The sequence below is a fragment of the Propithecus coquereli genome, unplaced genomic scaffold (genome assembly GCF_000956105.1).
Source record: "Propithecus coquereli isolate 6110/MARCELLA unplaced genomic scaffold, Pcoq_1.0 Scaffold129, whole genome shotgun sequence".
NCBI lineage: Eukaryota > Metazoa > Chordata > Mammalia > Primates > Indriidae > Propithecus > Propithecus coquereli.
In genome coordinates, this window is record NW_012137080.1 from 1,702,486 (window position 1) to 1,723,276 (window position 20,791).

Below are 20,791 nucleotides of genomic sequence, written 5' to 3' on the forward strand. Positions count from 1 at the left end.
GAGCTTAGCCCTCCAACTCACCTCCTACCAATAAACAGTCTTTTTGACTCCTCTCCCCACCTTTCCCCCAAGATAATCCTTCACATTTTATCAAACAGGCATGGCTGAGAGATGAACCTGGCTGGAGCCCAGCTAGGCAGAGCAACCACCCACTCTAACTACTTGGTTTGGGAGCTGTTAGCCAAATGCTACAGAAACATAATCACAGGCATTTATTAAAATACACATTTCAAGAAGTACGGTTTCACTGGCCATCGGCAACAGAGCCTCGACTTTCGTCTGTGTTACTTGAACACTCAGGGAGGCAGCGTGGCGTGGCAGCGAGCTCCCAGGGATGAAGGGTGTGGGCAGCTGCTCCCAGGAAGCCAGAGAAGGCCGGAAGCCCGGCCCACCCCAGGAGCTGCACCGGAGGTCTGGGGCCCAGGGCCAAGGGAAGGGGGGCAGTGATGGAGACTGTCAGAGGAGGGAGATACATCTAGAACAGCATCAGCACCAGAGGAAGGAGGGAAGGGTAGTTATAGAATTTTCCAGAGAACAAATCAAAGGTAACTTCTTTGGGGGGTTGGGTGCAGTCTCCACCTCATTATTTTTATAGTTCACCATGCTCGTTAATGGTTTTTAGTGGGTTCTACCCCGTTTTAAACATTCATTTCTTGTGGTAGTAATCATAGGCTGTCCTGTATCATTTGTTTTTCTGTTTGTGTCTTGATGTTACCTTTCACCTGCTTGCATCTGGTCTCAATTACCTTGTCACAAGGTGTCTTCAGATAAGGAGGCACCGTTCCCATTCTGTGTGTCCCCCAAAATGCTCGGCAGAGTATGTTTTGCAAAGTCATTTGATAAATAGCTCATAATGAGATTTCGCCTCTGCTTTACTCCATATTGCTCTAGAGTAGCAGTTATATTCTTCCTCAATACTTAAATAAAGGAAGCTTAAAATAATGATAAAATAAGATAGAATTTAAAGAGTTGGAACAAATCTCAGAAATCATCACTTTATAGAGGAAGAAACCGTCAGAAATTATGAGATTCTGTGAGGTGAAGAAATTATGAAATAAAGAGACTTATGTGAAATACGGTATCTTCCCATTAAACCATGCTGGCTCACTTTTAATGTTTTTTTGTGTGTTTTTTTAATTTTTTTTTTTGTTTTTTAGCAATTTCAACTGTTTATAGAAGACATCAAAACCTTGACAAGTTGTGGATCTGTAATCTAGAAAAACCACAGAGGAGCTAGTAACTTCAAAATAAATGAGAGTAGTATAAAAGATTCCCAGGAGGAGACTTTGGTTATTGGCTTATGCTGGGGAAGGGATGAATTCTTTGTAAACAAATGAAATGGCTTTCTAATTTAGTGCTTACTTTGAGGCAATACTCATGCAATGGACTGGGGTGGATAAAAGAAAGTTATAATGAGATCTCGTAATACTGGAGCAACTAATCTTTTTTGGTGGCTCCAGAGGTACACTGTTGGGTAGCAACTGATCTTCTGAGAGGGTGCCAGTGAATTCCATCCACAGGTAAAAATGTCGTGCATGGAAAAAGGGACTCTCATTTCTCTGTTTGAAAACTTCCCCCAACTCCGTTTAACCGAGTAAGGGGGGTGCCTTCTGATGCTTTCACGGGGGCACCTTAGAATTCAGGCTTATGAGAATGATGTTGCCCATATTTTTCTGTGCTTCTTAACACCTAATGGCTTTCCAATCACCAATAAACATCTGCAGAAAATCCCTTAGTGACAAGTAATCCCTTATCTAGGTTTCTTTTAATAGAACCCAACAATCTGCAGAATGAACCCTAGAGTATCTCCTCAGCATCAGGTGGCAACAGTCAATCAAGTCGCTGGAATGCAAGACAATGCGGGCTGCTGGGGGGGAGGCCGTGGGGTGGGGGAAGGCCAAGCCTTTGGACATGCCACAGGGAAAAAACAAAAGGCTTCCAAAGTCTTTGGCTGGAACGCTGAGGCTATTGTGGGAGCCGCTTTGCCCAGCGTTCCTTAGGAGAGGAGAGTGGAAACTTTGTTTTGATAAAAAGGCATCCCAATATAGGTACCTCACCTCAGATGGTCTTGCCTTGATAGTTGGAGGAGGCTGTGATTGTGACGAGGCACTTGAATGCACTCATAAATCTGAAGGAGGCTGGCTATCAGCATCTACCAATTTCATCGTAATTTGTACTTGAGTCTCCTCAGAGCAAACTAGGGCCTTGTGGGCTTCAGTGAAATGGGAGGAGGTTCTCCAGTCTACTCCATCCACAGCTGGGGTGCACACGGACATGCGGTATTGGGCAGACGGGTGCTTTGCTGTTCTTATTTATTTATTTTTTTTAAATCAGAATGAGTGGCAAAGACACATTTTCCCCCGTCTTCCTCCTCCTCTTCCCAGTTGCTTTACCTTCAAGGATGATTTGTTTTATTAAACTGACTGTCCCTAGCCTCTGCAGTACATAATAAAAGCCTGACAGAGCAGGCTGCCTGCCTTCTGTGTCCTGCAGATACTCATCATAAGTGTCAGGACATACCAAGGTTAGCGGTCACTGGAAGTGTGCTCGCTGGCCCAAACCTTGCCAAACGCTCTTGGCAGCTGAATGAATGTCACAGAGAATAGAAGGGGAATTACAAAGGTTAAAAAGAAGACAGCCTCTCCTATTTTCTGGAGACAGAGAAGCTGATTTTTCACACCTCTGAACCATCCGTAAGCTCATTCATCAGCCTCTTGTGAGGGACCTAAACCTTGCCCCTTGCCCGGCTCTCCATGGACACTCCTCCATCCTCAATCCCCTTTCAAAATTGGCCCACTGGCCTCATTTCATCAGTGAAATGATCTTTACTAAAATGGATAGAAAACAAACCGGGCATCGACCTCTCTCCCTAGCCCCTTCCCAATAGCCAAAGGCTCAAATGGCCAATCGAGCTTATCAATAGATTACAACCTTATCAAGGGAGATCATCTTTACAGTTCATCTTTTAAGCTATTTTTTTTTTTTTTTAAACTTGCTTCAATGGAGAAATGGAAAAGGACCCATACGTACGGGCAGGCGTGGCTAAGGAATGGAAAAGCAAAACGCTGCCTAGTATTTCGGTGACTTAGTTTGTGTGTGGGTTTTCTTTCTCCTTCCTCCTCCATTTTCTTTACTACTATAAAAGGGCAATAAAATGCTGACTGTAAGAAGACAATGTCAAGGAGAAAAGGGTACTGGTATTTTGGATACTCTTCACTGCTCGCCTTGGAGAGAGAGTTATTCTTGTCACAAACCCTTTTGTCTGCATCTGCTGACTGCTTGCCTGTAGCCAGCAGCATACTTTAACTGTTTTGTCACCTCCTAACATCACATGCATCAGCTGTTGGGCTTTTGTTACGGGTATTGTAGAACTAATCCGCTGTGGCTGTTCCACTGTGCAGTAAATAAAACAGAAACGGGCTTCTCAGACTATTCTGCATGAATATTTCAGATGGCTTTTACAACTCCGATTCACAAAATCAAATAAATAAATAACTCCCCCAGCCCCCCCAGCCTCTCCCCACACACAGAAACAAAACCCCTCCAACTAGCCCCAGACGCCTCCGAGTCAACCGCATTGAAGGCCCTGACTTGAGCCTTCAAGCAATTGTTTCGGTGAAGTTGAAAGAACAGCGCTCTCTCACTTCACCGCCGTGGAATTCATATTTATGATTGGAGTTAAATACGTCTAACGCCGAAAACTGGGTGAGCAGCTCTGAAAATCTGGAGAGAGCTACTTTTCCTTCCCTTGGGACTTTCAAAAAATATAGATCTGTAACGCCATCAAAAATATATAGTTACAGTTGCCTTGTCAAACTGCTTTTATGGTTTCCATCTGCATTTTCTTCCCTTCCACTCATCTGAAAGGGGTCAAAGGAAGATGCTTGTATATTTAGTTCATCCTAAGAGTCATTCCAAAATGTATAACCTGTATAGGAGCACAAAAGGAAAACCAAACTTTGCTGGGCTTTTCAAAACTGAACTTACATCATCAGCTCTCGTACGGTGTAAACAATTTACTGATCGTCTATAGCGAGGGATTTTTCTAGATGACTTCTGAGTGTCTTTGGAGAAGTTAAAAAGAGAAGGGCATCTGCACGCATGTGCACACACACACATGCACACAAAGATCTCAGGGATGGAAACAAACAGTTGAAGTACTTTTCCGAGCATTCATTCACCCTAGTGTGCCCACGATTCCTCTAAACAAACTCTCCCATCCCTGCTGTTTGTTAAGTAAATATTGATCAAGGAGAGACCTGTCTCCTGACAGCAGTGGCACAAGCTGGGGACTTATACTGCAGACAGAGTGGACTTAAATGGATAAACTCAGATGCTTTAGTAACTCCTCATAGAGATTATCAGATGAAAAGGCAAGAACAGATACGTTGTTGCTGCTCCGCTGTCTCGCTCACACTGAACTCTCCTGCCAGAGGCAGAAAAGAAGAATCATGGAGCTATGAAATATGGTCTCAAGATGCTGTTACTAAGGGTCTCGCTTTGCAGTCATGCAAGCATTTAGGCTGTGTGTACAGCCGGGGACTAACTGGCCCTTCAGAAGGGAAGAGATGGTGCAGGATGCTGTACACAGTGAATCGTGGAATTGTATTCCAATGCCCTCTTATCATAGGGAAGAATTAAATGGGAAAGGAAAAATGAATGTGCTTTGGAAAGCATAAAATATCATCCAAATGTAAGGTGGTGGTATGAAGCTTTAAAGAGGAGCCCTAATTCCTGGGAAGCATTTTGCTGTGATTAATAAATGTGTGCACCCTATCGTTTTGAGAGATGCTTTGAGGAGGTTTGCTTGGGTGGTTTCATATTGGCTGAATCAGCCAGTGCAGAAAAGTTGCTTTGCGTTTCCTAAGTTTTGTTTTTGTCATTTCTTAATTACAACTCAAATCCCTGTTTTCTGCACTGTCAGTAGCTGAATGGACATGTGTACTTCCCTGGGGAGGCCAGTTTTAAAATCATCTTTAGAGATTAGATTTTGTGTATTAAACACTGAGTACCAGGGGCAAAGAACAAGGTGTTATATTTAGACTTCCCCGCAAATGGCTAAATGGTGCTTGAATTTTTATTAGGATGCTCATGTTTGGAGCGACTAGCATTAGCCAGGAGCCCTGGCTGCGAAGCTGCTTTCACATGTTTGCTGGTTACACCAAATGAGGCAGAGGAAGATTCTTTAGCATCTACTGGGTTTAGGACCAAAGTCTGTCTCCCTCTGATGCTCCAGGTGGCATTCACCTTTCAGGGACGTTAAAGGATTCGATTAGTCTATTGCACATGCAGGCTGGGTCTCTAAGAGTGGGCCCACTTTCTAGTTACATGTTTTCTTACTTAAATATGTGAAGAGCAAATGCTTGCAGGAAGTGGCTATAGTTCAAGGTTGTCCTTAAACAAAAAACAAAAAAAAAAAACAACTATGCTTCCATCGTCTAAGCAAAGGAACACGTGGCAATAACAGTCAGTATCATTTTTTTTTTTTTTTACAAAGCTTCGAAAGAACAATGTTCTGTTGAGCAAAATTCAGTAGCATTCTGTAAACATTAATTTAAGGAAATCAATAGACTCAGTGAGCTAAAGCCATATTGCAAGATAAACTGGCCAGAGTGCCACTTTGTCAAATAGATTTTCGTTTTTTCGTCTAGATAAAGACAGTTTCAAAACGGGGCAAACGTGTTGCAACCAAGGTTTGAAAAGTATGTGGCCTTCAAACAGTCTGCTTGTTCCTACTACAAAGCTGGATAAACATACTTTAAAAATGATAAGATTGGTTTAGGATTGATTTGGCTTTCAAATTTTCCATATAGTAGATGTCTTAGTTGTCTCATAGGAAAAGAATAAAACAACATACCGGGCCTTCAGAACAGAAAACGTACTTAGGAGAAAAGGGGTTAAATTGTCTTGAGAGACAGAGAGCATTGGGAGCAGTTTCAATTGATGCTCGACTTTAAAAAAGAAAGGAAGAAAGAAATCTTTATTCATGCTGACCTGATGGGCAACAGGCCTTCTTGCCAAAATCCCGAAGCCAAACTCTCTAGTGAGTTTGGGATCAGAGGTTTCAGCTGGTGGAAGCTGCTCACGTTCTGTGCTCACCAGGCAATGTCATGTTAATTTGGGGGGTGGGGGGAGCTTGGGGGCAGTGAACCCAGGGAAAGGCTAGGCGAGGAACAGGAGTGATGATCCACCCAACAGCACCAAGGTTTTTCTCAGCCAGACCGAAAGAGCTGCAGGAATAGTTAGAAAAAGTGGCAAAAGGAAAGCATCTCTCCCTTCATGTCCTCCATGGAGCCTGTCCCAGGACACTTCCAAGTTAGACTGCTTGATACCCTCCAGTGGTACACCAGCCATTTTAAATGCCGGCAGAGTGGCAACCAGCTATGGCATGGTGGAGACAGCCCCGCGGGGGAAACGTAATGAAAGGAAGAACAGTCCCATGGAAATTGACAGGGAGGGAGGTTAAGGATCTACCTCGAATGGACAGTGGAAATGCATGGAAAGGGATCACAGGAGTGGACTTTGGTCTGCAGTGTGGGGAGTGGGGTGCTGCTACTGGCCAAACGTCTCACATGAACTTCTCTGACAACACGAATGAAGGGTAGAGACACACCCTGAGTATCTTCTTTATTTCTTCACCTGAATTTGAGTCTTTGTCTTTCAAGAGTGGGTATTTAGAAAATACAGAACTGACAATAACACGTCTGTACCTTTAAGGTGTTGATAACGTCTTTGTCCTTGAAAACATCATAAAATTATCAACAGTGTGCTAGAGTTGAGCCTTTTGAGTACTTGTGACTTTCGGGTAACAGAAAAGAGTCTTAACATCTTCTATTCTACCTGTTAATAAATTGTGTATACATTTTAAATTAGGAAAGAATTCCACTGGCAACTCTGCCTGTGGATATTAAGACAAATAAAACCATCTCCTTACATAGCTCCAGTGAAAGATGGTACTAGCTTGCCAGGAACAGAATGACAAATGTCTATGAGAGACTGTCAGAATTAGTTTGTGGGGCTGAAATTTGGTTCACTGAATACACTTCAAGTGGATAGTTTATTTGCTCACTCATGGAAGTCTTGGTGTTAGAGGTGTTAAGAAACACAATGATTGTCACATTATTTGTTGTAATGGAGTAAATTTTTCTTCCCTCCCAAACTCTGCATATGTCTCAAAGAGTGATTCCCAGTATAAATAAATATGTAAACAAGATAAAAACAAAATCAAAGAAAATACATCAAAAACTAAAACCTAATACCTCCTCCCCTCACTCCTAGAGAGTACACAGATACTCTTAAGATCTTAAAAACAACTGGAAGCATACCACTGGAATTGCATAGCTGGTAGGCTGTTCAGGTAAGAGCTGGACCAAGACTATTCTGTCACAGAATCATAAAATTTTAGAACTTTAGAACTAGAAGGAATCTCAGAAAGTTCATGTTCCACCAAAGAGAGAAACCACCTCTAGCCAGGGGTCAGCAAACTTTGTCTGTAAAGGGCCAGATAAAAAACATAGGCTTTGTGGGCCACATTTAGTCTAGGTTGCATAGTCTTCTTCTTTTTTACAACTGTTTAAAAATATAAAAGCCATTCTTAGCTTGGGACCATGAAAAACAGACGAAGGGTCAGCTCTGGCCCATAGGCCATAGTTTGCCAACCCCTGCTCTTAGCCAGACTTGGGGCAACAACTTCTCTGAAGGCCTAATGTTCTTCATTCTGCACTAATTCTGTGTGCCTCACTGATTGGGCACACCAGGTCTTCTCGCAGGGTAGATGGGATTGACTCACCCAAATTTAACCAGAAATGTCATGTGATTTCTCATATACAGTTAAGGCTGCCCATGTCTATGGGAATAGAGTTAATAAACCACACACAGAGAAGGTCAAGGACCAGGAGGACTTCAGTCTTGCCCTGCTTTGATTAGGAACTTTTCATTAGGAGCTTTCCTGCCAATACATATTTAAATGTGCTAACTGGAGCAATCTATCCCCGCTTCATGACACATCTAACCAATCAGCTTGATACTTAGATGGAAAAAATAAGCATGTCGATCAGTGACCCCATTGCTCTGCAGTGCTAACCAACGCCCCTTCGAGGCAGCCCCATGCATTATGTGTCATTTGTTCCTGAGTTCAAGACAGGCTGATAGTCCTTGACGTTTAACTTTGCTGAGGTGGTGAAATGAACAGCGCCAAGCTTGGTACCATTCTTGGAGGGGAGATTATCCAAAAACAACACGGCATAAACACGCCAATATTGCATGAAGGGACGCTGGAGCACAGATAATCCACGGTTACTCCTGTGTCGCTGGAGAATGCATTACGTGATTGTTTTCTGTGGCAGCTTTACCTTCGTAATTAAACTGTGCTTAGGCTAATATTAAAACTAGTCTGCATGCCCTGTGTTCCTCTGGATGGAGTGATGTGAGTAAGGAGCCTGGGGAGAAGCTGCTAGGAAGTGGGGTTCAGGCGGGATGCGATGAGAACAGCATTGCCCATACGGATAGTGATCAAACAGGGCTTCTCATGGGGGATACTGGCGCTCTGCTAGCAGTAGCTTATGACACCCCAAATAATATCCAGGTTGTTTTGGGAAAGGATGGAGATTATTAGTCTCAATCCCATCCCTTGGTTTTGGCTGCAAGATCTTTCTTCTGTCAGAGAAATTTCAAGGGAATTCTACTGGTCTCTCCTCCACAATCACCCTTTGCACAACTAAGGACAAATGAGCTATATTTCAAAAGCTACTTAAGAACTTGTGAAGGGCTTCAAAATCCCCTTTTGAAGACACGTAAATAGTTTGGGAAGTCATAGAAGCATTTCAGAAGGAACTCAGGGCTTCTGGAAGTCTGCTAGACCCCTACCAACACCTAAAGTGGGACTTGAGGTCACGCTTGGGGTGGGGGAGTCATAGGATGCTGTCAATACCTAGGACTGGCCCCGAGGAAAGGCAATTTCAGGAGTCTATATGCAGATTATCTTATACACCTTCAGGTCACTGAAAATGATAGACCTTTGAAAATAGGACTGTATATTAAAATTAGCCTTGAAACCATAGACTTCACCTTCTTCTGTCTACTTCAGCTTCTGGTCATTTCTTTGCCTTCATCCCTATTCGACACCCTCCCGCCCCTCTTGTTCTCAGTGAATATATTACCCTTTAATAAAAGTTACTTTTAGTACCAGTTCTTAATTTAAAATGTTAAGGTAGCCTTAAAACCAAAATAAAACAAAACAAACAAACAAAAACCAGAAGGTGGGCGCAATAACTGTAACAAATAATGAAAAATACATATCCAAATGACTTGTGTGAGGATTTGATTTCTACCAACCACAAACTCTCACACACACCAAAAAAAAAAAAAAAAAATCCCAATGGAAAAGACTTCTATGATCTCAATTACTATCATTTTGGGAATATTTAAAGGAAAGGATGGTGCTACTTTTGCAAAAATTACCGAACGAGCCTAGTAGGGAAGGTAGTTAAACCATCTAAAATAGCTAATTTTGTTCTGAAAGAGGGAAGACGTGTATCACACAGAAGTTAATACATATTACAGATGCTGATTGTCTTGGTTGAGGTGTGGCCTACGTGGAATGTGTATCAGGACAGGTGTACAGACTCTCTCTTAGTTTGTTCAGGTCTGTGCCACCTCCTAGAAAACTCAAAGGCATCAGGGTTTCACTGACAAATGTCATTGCTTGGCCACCCCAGCCAAGGCAACAAATAAAGTGAGCAGCAAGTATAATGACTAGTGTTAACTCAGCCAATAAATTGTTTATGAATTTGAAAAATTAGTCCCTATAATCCCGGTAAGGGAGTTGCCATGTCTCCAAGGGCACTGTTGAGATTTAGATCTGCAAAGAGGACCTTGGGAGAAAACGACAATGGGTACTCTGGAGATTTTGACTGAGATAATTAAGCTGCAGCAGAGTCACTAGGGTAGAAGTGGCCCCACGTGGAAGCCATCTGGACTCCCAGGGCCTCCGTATTCACTGCTTAAAGCTTTGCATCATGACCAGGACTCAGGAGACTTTATTTAGAGAATGCAGAATGACCTCTATTCTAGAATCACAGAATGTCAGAGCTAGAACAAAGCTCTGAGTTTCATCTGATCACTTTGCAGGTGAGCAGAGTAGAGCCCAGTGAGGCAGGTATAGCCAAAGCCGGACCCTCCAGGCAAGTATTCCTTCCACCACCCTCTGGCCTCTCATCACTGCCCTTCTCATCTGGAACAGATGACTCCAGGAGCCCGGAGCTGTTCCAGGCTAGGGTCGCCTTTACAACCACATTTGGGGCAGGAGGAATCACTTTCTCTTATTAAAACCAGTTTTGCATTGAGTATTTGTTCCAATTCTTACGAGAGCTCCTTCCTTGCTCGTTTGTTTATTTTCCTATTTAGGGTCAGCAGAAAATGACGCACTAGTCGGGCTACCAATGTAGCAGTGACAAGTAACTGTGTAAAGTGACAAGTAACATTTACTTGGCTCTTCAGAGGCATAAAAGTGAATGCTCACATAGCACTCACTTTGTGTTAATACACTCAGGTAGATTCATTTAATTCTCACAACCACTCTGTGAGGTAGGCACTATTATTTTCCATATTTTACAGATAAGGAAACTGAGGCACCAAGTGGGTTAGGCACTTGCCAAGGTTTCACTGCTAGACAGTGACAGGGCTGGCATTTGATCCCAGGGACTGTCTCTAAGCCCATGCTCTTAAATCCTATATTAGTATTGATCCAGGACCACTGACATGGAAAGACGCCCCCCTAAAATTTTTTTAAGATTTCAAGATGATGCTTTTATATAAAATAATGACAACTTGTAGGTGAACACTTTGTTTCCTGCCTGAAACCAGAGCTTTCTTGCCGTAGTTGTCATTTTTATAGACTCAAGTCCAAGACTAAGGCTGGCTCCTCATGATGTCAAATACCCCAGTACTTTAGCTACAAAAACTCTGAAAACATCTGGACAGCAGGGTGGATCTGCCCATTTTTTGGAGGTGGGGGGGCGAGATATGTCCTGTAGACACAATCAGATTTGCCAGAGTACTTGCCAAGAGGCTGACAAATTGGTCTCATAGGATCATTTTAATCAATAAGTGCTACTGAGATGCTACTCAAGAAATCCAACTTACGAGGATAAACTTTTGGGGCAATCAAAAAAGAGTCCTATTGGGTGTGTATAAGGCACAATTGCCAAATTGTGGCATGGCTGCCCACACCTGGAATTCTGCCCTGTGGTTTAGTAATTGTAACTGTCCCTCAGAAAAACACAGTCAGGCGGGAAGCGCATTACAGAAGGGCGGCTAAAATGATCGGGGGCAGCCCACTTACTGTATGAGATTAGGCTTTTAAAAAGGATTAGAGCTCCTTAATCTGTAGAGATGAAGATTAAGAGGCAGTAATGATCAAAGTCTATAAAATCAGAAAGGAAATGGAGAATATGGCCACAACCCTGTTCACAAATCCCAGGATATTATAACAAGGAATATCCCTGTGGAGTTCTAGGGGAATCACTTTAAGGGCCATAAAAAGAAGATACCATTTTCCCAGCAGGTAATAAATTTACAGAATGATTATCTTGAGGAATGGTGCATTCTGAGAATGGGATTAAGTTTTTTAAAAAAAGTTTAAACAAACCCATGGGTGATAAAACCAGAATGATCTAATACTGGGAGGTTAGGAATGTTTGGGGCACAGCCTCAGTCTTTTGAAAACGATTCAATCAGTGGCAGGTTACAGCCTCTCCCAATGTGCTCCCTGCCCAGGGCTGACAACGGGCTGGGCAGCCCGGTGAGCTGACCCCCACTCTGCTCACCTTGTTGTCTGGGTTGTTCCTAATATTCAGAACAGGGCTCATGCATATTCTTGTGCCCATCTTTGGTGGGTATTTGGAAACCTCAGGAGCCTGGTACAATATGGCAACTCGTTCCTTGGAGGAAGTTTTCTTTAATCCTTAGGAGGGTCTTTGTTCTAGGATTTTGAATTAGAATTCAGGGCAATGATCTGACCATGATTCCTATAAAATACAAACTTACTCCTTTAATTATACTTCAAAACTAAAATCTTATGTTTTACTCAAAGTAGAGACATTTAAATCATCTTATGTTGTAATGAGCGGTCAGGGGATAAAAACTGGTTAAACTCTGTTGGAGAAGCTGCTCGTAACGCACTAACACAGATCAGTTCATTCAAATTTAAGGGGAAATGAAACATACCGATTATGTCGTACCCATCACAGCCTAAGATATTAAGCTCTAAAATTTACCGCAGTTAATGCGGAAACCAGCGCACCTTCACAAAAGAAGTGGCTCTATTAAGTATACAGAATCAAACTTTAGAGAGAGAAGTGTTTTAGCTGTTTCCAAAACAGCCAAGTGTTAATCACTTTAAGTATCTAATAATAGGTCATTGTGGAGGGCTGAGGAGGTTGGGACAGCAGGAGGAGGGGGCAGTGGATTTTGGGAGAGGGCAGAGTGGAGATGAAGATTCCATGTAGAGAAAAGGAACCTTCTTCAGACAACTCCGCCATGCACAGCAAGGCATGAAGAATATTTTCTGTACTCACATTTTAAAGTGCTTTCTGAAAACTGGTAAAATGTGGCAACGTGCAGGAGCAAATAAAGGAGCCCAGGAAAGAGGGAGAGGGGCAGAGGTAGGGGACGGAGGAGAAAAGCATGCAGACAATAAGCAATATTTAATCACCCCTAATTCTAACTCTCTCTACCATCATACACTGGAAGCAATCACTTGGTGTCTTTTCAAATTGCAAGTCTGAAAACGTTAGTCCTCACGGTGGGAAGCTATTCAAAGTCACTATTCATTTGGGGAATAAAAAAGTGTACGAGGTGGTCAGGGGTAGGGAAGGGTTCAAGGGTAAAGAGTCACCTTGTTTCTCACCGTGGACTTTGGAGTGATTTGGGCAAAGAAAACGGGGACATCTGGAGTTCAGAAGTCTAGGAAAATGGGGAAGAACCAGGAAGATGAATGCGCGATCATCAGCGACACAAAAGAACGGAGCAAAAAGAAGCCTGGATTTGGGCACTGGCGTCTGGCAAGGAGGCCGGCAGCAGGGCTAATGAAGCATTTGCGGCGTGGGACATTTGCCAACGCAACAAAGAAGATGTGCTTGGGCTCTGCAGATGTGCCAGGGCCCCCAGAGCAAAATAATGACATAATCACCATCAGTGTCACAGACCAGACTGTACACAAGGTGACAGGGGAGGGGAGGCCTGTAATGCGCACACAGGGAGGCCTCGCGGCTGCCCTGAGGCCTGGGAGGCGGGCAGGGCAACCCACCTGACTATTTATATCTGTGTCTTAAACCCAAAGGGGACGTTCGTGCACATCTTTGGTGGGTGTTTTCCATCCAATCCTAGCTCCTCCTGACGAGGCAACAGAAATCTGAAAAGCTGACGCGAGATTTGGACTGAATGGAAGGGATCGAGTAAAGAGGAGCAGAGAAGTGGCAACAGAGAGTTCTGTAAATCAAACCCTCCCTGTCTTCTGCTAGAAGTGCTCAGACTCCCATGGACCTGACCCCAGCCGCACAGCCTAAGGCATCAATACTATCATAGATGTCAACCTTTCATACTGCCAAGAAAATGCAAGATATATTTGGGGGAACCTGTTTTGGAGAGGGGGGGACACAAATGAGCAATGAACGGGCCATCTCAAAGTGAGCGCAAAAGCAACGGTAAGGCGCGGGAGAGTCGCCCCTGCTCGTTTTCAGCACAGTCTCTCAGCAGGCCCCGTCACCTGCCCGTGGCTCTTGCTCAGTAAGGTGGGTGTGTTAGTACAGCTGTCTGGCTTTTAAGTGACTTTTGTCAGTTTGAAAGTGAAAGTCTGTTTGAGGAGCTGAAAGAACAATAGCTCAGAGCCCGGAAGAAGAGCTTGTAGCACAAAGGACTTGGCTACACTCGTGTCCTTTTCATTGCTTCTCATGAAAGATTCATGAGACTAACTTTAATTTTTTATGACCCTCTTTTGGGTATGACTATATTAGTTGTGTCAACTTCCATACACAGGTTCTCTTTAAATACCAAAAGGTCTGTTGTGAAATCGTTTTCAAAGACCAACGGGGGCAGAATCGATTCTGGCTATCCTGTTGGTCACTTCCTCCAAAAGAAACTGCTATAGGGACACAGAGATTTCCTTTAAACAGGGTTCCCTTCAGCCTTGAAGTTGCCATGAACACTATAACGTAGTTATTTGAAACCTTTCTAATTTGCTAGTTCAACTGCTCCTCAGAAGAACGATTATATTTGTTTTTCCTGGCTTCACCCTATTTAACAGGAACGGTAGTATAATGATCATTAATAGATGGTTCTCCTTTTCCTATACTTTTCAAATAGCCATCTCCTCATTGCATCTTTACTTTGTGTCTCAGCCAAAAATTGGGGTTGGGGAGGGAGACAGCTTGTTATTTATTTTATGTCATCTTACAGAACAGCACTGGAGATTGGCTTAAGGCAATCACTGAAGGTGAAACCATATTTTCGAACCAGAACAATCTACTTTCAAGCATTAAACTCCTACGCTTCACCAAAAAGAACGCTTGTAAAAAAAAAAAAGTTATTGTCGGACATTTATATTGATGTATTTAAGAGAAATGAGTGAATGATCATTAAAATTTCTGCCCTATGACTGACAAAGAACCAAACGGTTAAAAAGTTAAATAACATCCTGGGGGGAAAATGAGGAAATTTGATTTAAAAATGTTCTCTGCCATGTGAAAAAGGATCTCCAACTTCGAGCAAGCGTTGGTTTGCTAAATGAGTTTGTTTCATCTAGACAAAATAAACAGGCTCGCTTTCAAAAGGTTGTTAGAACTTCTTCAGACATTTAATCCAGGATGGGCTGAACACAATGATAACATCCCACTGAAAGCTCCAGCCACCACCAGCGGCTCTCAGAAGAGAACTTGCTCTCTTTCTCCTATTGATAACCCTTTGTGGGACGAAGAAAAAAAGCCAAAGCAAGGAGAACTGAATGTCAGACAATAGGCATCATTCCACACACTGTTCCTGAACTTTCCTCATCTCTGAAGGACAATTAATTATGAAGGCCTTAGGGGTAGGTCGAAGCAAAGGGAAACCCACCACTGTCCCCAGCACCATAGCCGCTACCTCTGTGTTTGCTAAATGGCTTCGCCTGTTGGGGTACAGTCACCGAGAGAGCCAATAGATCATTTGGGGGAGGGGTGGCGGGAGGTGAGGGAGGGAAGCAAAAGATTTTTTTGTGTGTGCGCCTGCCCTTGTATAATTCTATTCTCACTGTGAACTCATCCATACACAAAACACAAGGACAATTTTTTTTTTTTTTTTAAAGAGAGAAAAGCCACAGGGTAGGTTACAGTCAGAAACGGCCTCTCAGTGGTGTGTTAAAAAGGATGGTCTTTTCACCAAATCATTTCACAGAGGCAAAACAGACAAACACAAAGAGTTGAGACTTTTTCTCCTACATTAAATGGAGTAACTGATAAGGTCAGACATATGATACCTAAAGACATGAATCTGTGAACTCTTGAAGTCAAAGGGCCTCTCTGTGCCGAGGAACAATCTTTCAAAGGAAATAGATCATAGAACTCCACTGAATCCCCTTTAAACTTTATGAAGCAGGAGGAGAAAAAGCTCTAAGTAGGGAAGCTTGACAGAAGAGCCTTGAACTATTTTCTGAAGGAAAGATGAGACCCTCCCTAGGCTGCCACAAAACATCTTTTTTTTTTTCTAAAGGCTCCTCTGAACTTTGATATGTGCCAAGACACTGCTATTGAAAGCTGTATAATTATGTGCTATAGCCACTGTAGAAAATGCTTTGTTCACCCCAACAAAGGACAATAAGCAAAGTAAAGCGACATTACACTGTATCTTTTTCTTTAAGAATGTTGAGAAAGGTCATGGAATGCTATAACTAATAAAGCTGTTGAGTAAGGAGGTTTTAAAGTTGATCTTACTGTGCTTGAATGTAACCCAATGACAAAAAAGACACAGGGAGCTAAAAATGCAATGACATTACCAAATAGATGATAAATCAATGGGCCCGCTTCATTATACTGATGAACACCTCGAATCCCAAAAGGACAGCGGTACAAAAATGAAGCCTCATGCACGCACACAATTCTGCCCCTCCAACCACCCCCGACGCTTCAACCCCACTCCCAACCTGGTGTCCTTACTGCGCTCTCCTTCAAATTTCAGGCAATCGCTCCCTAGAAGGAATATGTTCCCAGACAGCCATGTGTATACATATATTTAGAGAACATTCATTTAGTCTCTTAAAAGATCAATTTGGCTTGTCAATGGTGGGACTGGCACGAGGAGAAATGGTGAGGGTTTCTTTTCCTGCTCGCCACCCACCAAGAGTGCGTTGTGCAATCATTTAAACGGCTCAGCGGCTTTGAGGCCAAAAGACTGCAACAGCAGTAAAAGGTTTTCACTCATGTGCCAGTTTTCCAAATGATCACTCATATTTAAGTATCTATTTGGAGCAGAGGGAAGCGCTTCCTAAATCCACCTGTCCTCATTTTTCTGTAAAGAGACGACAATGCAAATGAAAGAAAGACTTCCAAATACATTAGATCTTCTTAAACATGGGTTTTGTTGAAAGTGGGAAAGTGGGAGTGGGCTGGGAAGAGGGGGTAGGCACAGTGTTGAGAATATATTCCGTAAGTGCGTATGTGTTTGCCTGGAGGGGGAATGCATGTGAGGGGTGCTGCTTTTTTAAATTTTCTATTTCCCAGAGGAAAGTAAGAAAATGCATAAAGAGGTCTGCAGAACTACCCCTCTTGCCTGTCATGTGTCACCTAGAAAGGTGTCAAACCCACAGGCTGTATGACTGAGCATCTGCCCAGTGAGATGTTAGTACCTTAGGAGATGGCATTTGCAAACCCGCTAACGAATGGATCAAGTTCCCCAGTCAATGTATTTCGAAGCCTTCTATACCCAAACCTGGGCCGTTAGTGAGGGCAGGGGAGATTAGTCACCTTTGCTGGGAACTTCGACTCTGCCTACAGGTAAATGACCAGCCACTGAGGGGCCCGTGAGGGAACGTGGCTTCCCACGGTGGTGGTGGTGGGAAAACGCTACCTCATGGTACCCCAGAATGAGAAAGAGTGTTCGATGTGCCCGGACGAAGGTGTCCGTCACATTCTCTTCTCTGCTTACACTCAGCCCAGCTCAAACCCCCCAACCTTTGGATCATTCTGCCTTTCTCAGCTTCACCCTATGGAAGTGGCCAACCTAGGTAATGCAGTCCAACCTAGGCTGATACGTCTTTTGGCTTCCTGATTGGTAGGGCAGTGAACCTGTGCGAGTTACACAAGTCAGTTGCCTTAGTTGAGTTCTTTGCAGAACAGGTGAACCAGCCTCGGAAACTGACAGTGATCATTCTCTTCCTTCCCTGCCACAGCAGTGAGGGAAAGAAAAAAAAGCAATAAAATTCAACTCATATGCCCCTAAAATCACAAGTATCGGTATAATTTAAAAACTGGGAAGGAATCCCAAACCTCCTTTCCCTCCCCATAAAAACATTTTTTGGAAGCTCTTCAAAGTGAAGTGAGAATGAAGTATGGAAATATATACCATCACACCTGGAAAGACAAATTTATTGTTGCCAATCTCATTAAATGTGAGAAACAGGAGTGAAAGATGCAGCCGGTGATTGCACGCCCCTCTCCTCCTGCACACCTTTGCAAACTCACGTTCAGAAGAGAGTCGCCCGGCTCCGTGCGATATGCCAGCTTGACTCCCTTGAGCACCAACTAAAAGTGTATGAACCAGAAGTTCGTTTTTTTTCCCCTTCAGTGTGTTCTGCCACATCCCTTGGGTCCTCTCAAGTGCTCACCACCCTAAGTCTGAATGCTGTGCCAACAATCTTGGCAACTGTGTAAACTGATACAAAAGGCAGTACAAGTGCCCCCACCACTGAGAAGGTCCTGACTCATAAAGGCCAGGAAATGCAGGGTCTAGAAGAGGAGAGAGATGCAAGCCACTCCCTCTTCGCTAGTGATAAACCTTCCCCATCTGCTTTGTTTCCCTGTGGGCCAGGGGTCAGCAGCCTCTCTAGCCTTGAGAGCCAGCAGCGGCAGGGACTGGAGGGGGGTGGGGCTAAGCAATGACAGAGGTGCCACCAGCAAGCAACAGAGGAAGAGATGGAGCAGAAAGCTGAAAAAAGACAAGGGGTAGAGAAGAAAAAGAAGGAAGAACAAAGCAGCAGTGAGGGAGGGAAAGCAGGAGCCTCAGCCTCAAACCTCCTCCCCTGTCCTCACCCACCTGGAACAACTTTAAAAACTGTAAAACTTTAGGCAAATCGAAGTTTCCCTTGTTATTATATTGGTATCGGTGTCATTATTATTGCCTACATTAAATAAGTTAATACTGGCAAAACACTTAGAAGAGTGCCTGGAACATTAGTAAACAATCAATAAATGTTAGCTATTTTACGATTGCTACCAACAACCGACGGAGAACTTTCAGAATGCAATCAATAAGACATTTTATTGTTTGACCAGCTCATACTCAGTTGGGTTAATATATTCCTTTGAATTGACTGGATCTTTGGGCATTATGTAGACATTACCTCAAAGTCTCTGTACCACGCTCCATCTCTGTTTAAAAATTAAAAAAGAAACAAGGTGTACAGTTCTCCACTTTGCCATTCTCTTCACTTGCTCATACTGAAACGATAGGTTCATTTTGCTTGACTTTAAGAGGAGAAACTTAAATACAGATTGCCCAGCTCTGCCCATAATATCAGCGAAGCTATTTAGCTTGAGGTGCCGGGTCCACTTTTGGCCTGCAGCCGTGGCCCTCACTGGCAAAGTTACAAAGATAATAACGGTGGCTTTTTAAGCATCTCACTTAAGCAGTGACCTCCATGCACAGAGGCACGGAAAAGAAAGGCTCACCTTATCTGAAGCTTTTGTTAGTAAATGTGCCAAATTGAGAGGCTAACTTAAAAACGATTTAGTGATATGGGGATCATGTGTGGTGTTGGGTGTGTGTATGTACGTATGCGTGTATGAGCATGTCAGTGGAGGGCCTGGGGCACCATCCGTGTTCCTGCTTCTTTCCTGCCTCATTTTTTTTTTTTTTTTTTTGAGACAGAGTCTCACCCTGTTGCCCTGGCTAGAGTGAGTGCCATGGCGTCAGCCTAGCTCACAGCAACCTCAGACTCCTGGGCTCAAGCGATCCTACTGCCTCAGCCTCCCGTGTAGCTGGGACTACAGGCATGCACCACCATGCCCGGTTAATTTTTTCTATATATTTTTAGTTGTCTGATTAATTTCTTTCTATTTTTTTAGTAGATCTTGCTCAGGCTGGTCTCGAACTCCTGAGCTCAAACGATCCACCCGCCTCGGCCTCCCAGAGTGCTGGGATTACAGGCGTGAGCCACCGCGCCCGGCCTCCTGCCTCATTTTTAGTGAAGGAGGAATTGGACCCAGAGCAGTCCAATAACTTTCCATAGTCACATGAGAAATGACAAAATTCCTGTCCAGGCCCCATACTCCTTGCAGTGAAGCAGTCTTAAAATAGCCACTGTAGATAAAGGAGAGGTAGCCTGGCTGGAAGTGGATATGATTCACAAAGAGAGAAATATCAGATGTTAATCATATTAAAGAGGATTTAGATGATGCTAAATGCAGCAGCTTGTTGGGGACCTCTTGATGCCAGCCACCCCTATTTGTGTCATTTTGGCCCTTGTGCTACGAGTAGAGGATTAAATGCCAACCAGGTAAGGTTTAAACAACCCTGCAAACCCTAATGCGCACTTTAAGGATTTGTTCTCTTGAGTCTGTTATGCAGCAAAAATGCAGAAATTATCACATGAATCTTGGACAAGTCTTTTATGAAGGTTGATGTATGCTGCCAACTGAATATTTGCCCCCAAATAATGTAAATAACTTCACTAGCACAAAGTAGCAATCTCTTAACTTAAGGTTTACAGCACTAGACTTATCAGAAGGGTGGGGGAGAAATGAAGCCCTTAATAAGATTTCTTTAAAATGTTTAGCCATAATCATATTCTTCAGCTTTAGAAGAAATCTGCTAGTGTTCTGTCAATACAGTGAACCAGTGTTTGGTTACAACGGAGACTTTAAAAACAAGAGATTTTAAAATAGTAGAGCAGTACATGAAGAATCCCCACTGTAATGTGTTTTTTTTTTTTTTTTTTACCTTAATGTGTTTGGCAAAAGAAAAACTTCACTTATAACACGTTTGGCAAGAAATACGTTGGTCTTGGAGAGCAGAGGTAAATTGGTAGCTTGCAGTATAGCCACTCAAACTTTCAAAGAAAAACTACTGCTAAGCTTCCACATTCAGTTCTTTATAAGCCACCAACGGGTCTGCACTGCCAAGAACAGTGGGGAGAAGAGCCAAAAAGGAATGGGCAGACAGGAGGCATACTAGGGTGCTAGGGGTCGGGCCCCAGCATTGACAAGGCCAGACCAAGGTGCCCTTCTTTCCTTTGAAATCGTGAACTTCCTGGGCATTCCTGGATTCCTATCTATACAAGGAGAGCACGATTACTAATGTAAGGTCTTTGCATAAGCAGATGTAGGAAAAAAAATTCCTACCCTCAGGGTGGCACAGCATCTAGCCAAAATAATAGGAGAAATGGCCCAACTTTGTCAAGCCACAGCCCGTCTTCTCTTATCATCAGGGGTTCAGCCTGCAGAACTCTTGCCATATTCCCACCTCCAACTATTGTTGCCTCAGCCAGCAGGGCTCAGCAAAATGCCTTTGTGAGTACTGGGAGATTTGCTAGTGTTGTCTCATAGAG

General features: G+C 43.4%; 1 protein-coding gene across 4 annotated transcripts in view; it reads right to left on the bottom strand.

Annotated features, from left to right (window-relative positions):
- The window catches only part of PROX1 (prospero homeobox 1), a 52,296-nt gene that overhangs the window by 7,439 nt on the left and 24,066 nt on the right, over positions 1-20,791 (bottom strand). The window lies entirely within an intron of this gene.